This window comes from Palaemon carinicauda, unplaced genomic scaffold (genome assembly GCF_036898095.1).
Source record: "Palaemon carinicauda isolate YSFRI2023 unplaced genomic scaffold, ASM3689809v2 scaffold867, whole genome shotgun sequence".
NCBI lineage: Eukaryota > Metazoa > Arthropoda > Malacostraca > Decapoda > Palaemonidae > Palaemon > Palaemon carinicauda.
In genome coordinates, this window is record NW_027172168.1 from 57,501 (window position 1) to 60,000 (window position 2,500).

Consider the following 2,500-nt stretch of genomic DNA (forward strand, 5'->3'; position numbering starts at 1 on the left):
TATATAAATATGTATATATATATATATATATATATATAGGCTACACATTAATGTAAATGTATGTACACGTATGGTATGCATGAAATATATATTTTTATACCTATGTATGTATGTATGTATGTATGTATGTATGTATGTAAGTATGAAAGTAATTAAATATATACGTAAGAATATATGAATGCATATATTCATATATTATGTATACCACTTAATGTACAATGCATGAAAATATTACTCATAAACATCTTGTCAGATTATCATTAGCTCATTCTAATTTAGCTGAAGTTTTGGTAATTATGTGCAATAATTAAAGGTAAAGGAGTAAATATGATAAAAAAGAAATGTAAAGGAAAAATATAAAAGTTATGCGCTGAAAACAGAAATGAACCATCCGAGGAAAACATCATTTTCGGGAGTATTCGAAATGAAAAATAATGCACTTTGTTTACCTAACAATAACAGAAGAAAAGTACAGGGGCACTCAGTAGAGTGGAGACCTCCACCGTGTCAGCTTATTTCTTGACCTTTTGCTTGACCTTGATCTTGACCTTTGACCTTAATATGTAATGATTGGTATGGAGTTTTATACACTCAAATATGAACTAAGTTTGAATTCTCTTTTGTAACGATGTGCAGACTTATTGCTGAATACGTGAATTGGACGTTTTGATTGATCGTGACCTTGACCTTTGACCTTTCAAAATTTAATGGTTTCCAGCTTTTTATATATAAGTTAATCCCTGCAAGTTTCATTACTCTACGAATGAAATTGTCCCCAGGAACCTGTTCACAAACAAACACACACACACAGACAAACACACAAGCACACAAACAAAGGGCAAAACATAAATTGCGGCCAGGAACCTGTTCACAAACAAACACACACACACAAACACAAAATCATGGTCGAAAACATAACCTCTTTCCTGCTTCTTTGGCGGAGGCAAATATATTTTTGGAAACAATTTTCTGGGATTTTACATAATTATTTTCTTCATAACCTCCTTCCAATTTCTTTGGCGGAGGTAAAGATATTTCTGGAAACAATTTTCTGGGATTTTATATAATTATTTTCTGAACATTGACAATGCAAAGTCTAATGAGATATTAAAATTCTAATTTGCAGAAGCTTTCTAATAATTTATGCAAAACATTGCAGAAATTTGTTTGATGAATTTTATTAACAAATAAATTCTGCTTTGTTACCATTTAATTTTTCATCTATTGATTTTAAGGTAATGTTATTGTGATTTAATTTGCATTTCTTATAGGTAATTAGGCAATCAAAGTTTTTTTTGTACGTGAGAGGGTAATTAGGCCAGATTATTGTTATGTTCTTGCAATTAGAGGGTTAGAAAAATATATGAAATAAGCCACATGAATTGTAAATATAAAAGAGAGAGAGAGAGAGAGAGAGAGAGAGAGAGAGAGAGAGAGAGAGAGTTAGGTGAGCAGTAAAATTTCTGAAGAGAGACAGAGAGGACCACAATCAAAGTGAACAATAACATTTTAGGAGAGAGAGAGAGAGAGAGAGAGAGAGAGAGAGAGAGAGTTTTATATCCCCCTCGCGCCTAGCTGAAGGCAGCAGAAGAAAATTTATCGGGGACTGAAGATGTACGAGTTTTGGGCCTTGAACTATGGCTGCCAGCCGTATGGTTTTATTTTAGCTTTTAGCTCCAGACAGAGCTGGTTCTCATCTGACAATCTTAATCAATCACCAATCATCAATCTTAAGGCGGGTTTTCACGGTCGAATGGTTCGTCGAACAAGACAGACAACTTTTTGAAGTGATGTTCGAACGTGCGAACGGGGTATTTGGTTGTCGAACGGTTTGAAGGGAGACTCTGATCTCGCTCGACTTATGTGGGCGGAGTTTCATTGTCCACAAACCTTATGCATTTGTGGCTGACTCCATCTCTTCGAACCGTTTGACAAGTAGGTTCGATAACCGGGTTCGACGAACCGTTCATCCGTTTAAACCGGCTCTTTGCAGTTGCTTGTCTTTGAAATCCATCACAGTTCTCAAAATAGCCACCAAATTCTAATTTGAACATTGATCTACATTTATACATCATTACAAACATGTTCTGGTGAAGCTTTTGATTTAGCTTGCAAATATTTTCCAATATGGCTTAACTCCTATGTATTAATAACATCATTATACTGCGAATAAATCCATTTTAATGCATGATTTTCCTTTGCAATAACTAAGGTTTACAGAATATCTTACAAAATATGATTCAGGTTATCAAATTATTAAGTTATTTGGAGTCAAATTTGTATAAGAATTAAAATTGACTAAACCTTTCTTGGAAAATTTGATAGTATTATGTTATTTATAGACAAGAGATTTAATATATTCCCTTCAACCTGTTACAGATCATTAACAAGTAATCTATATAAATACTGGATCCATTATATACATACATATATATATATATATATATATAATATATATATATAATATATATATATATAAATATATATAAATATATATAAT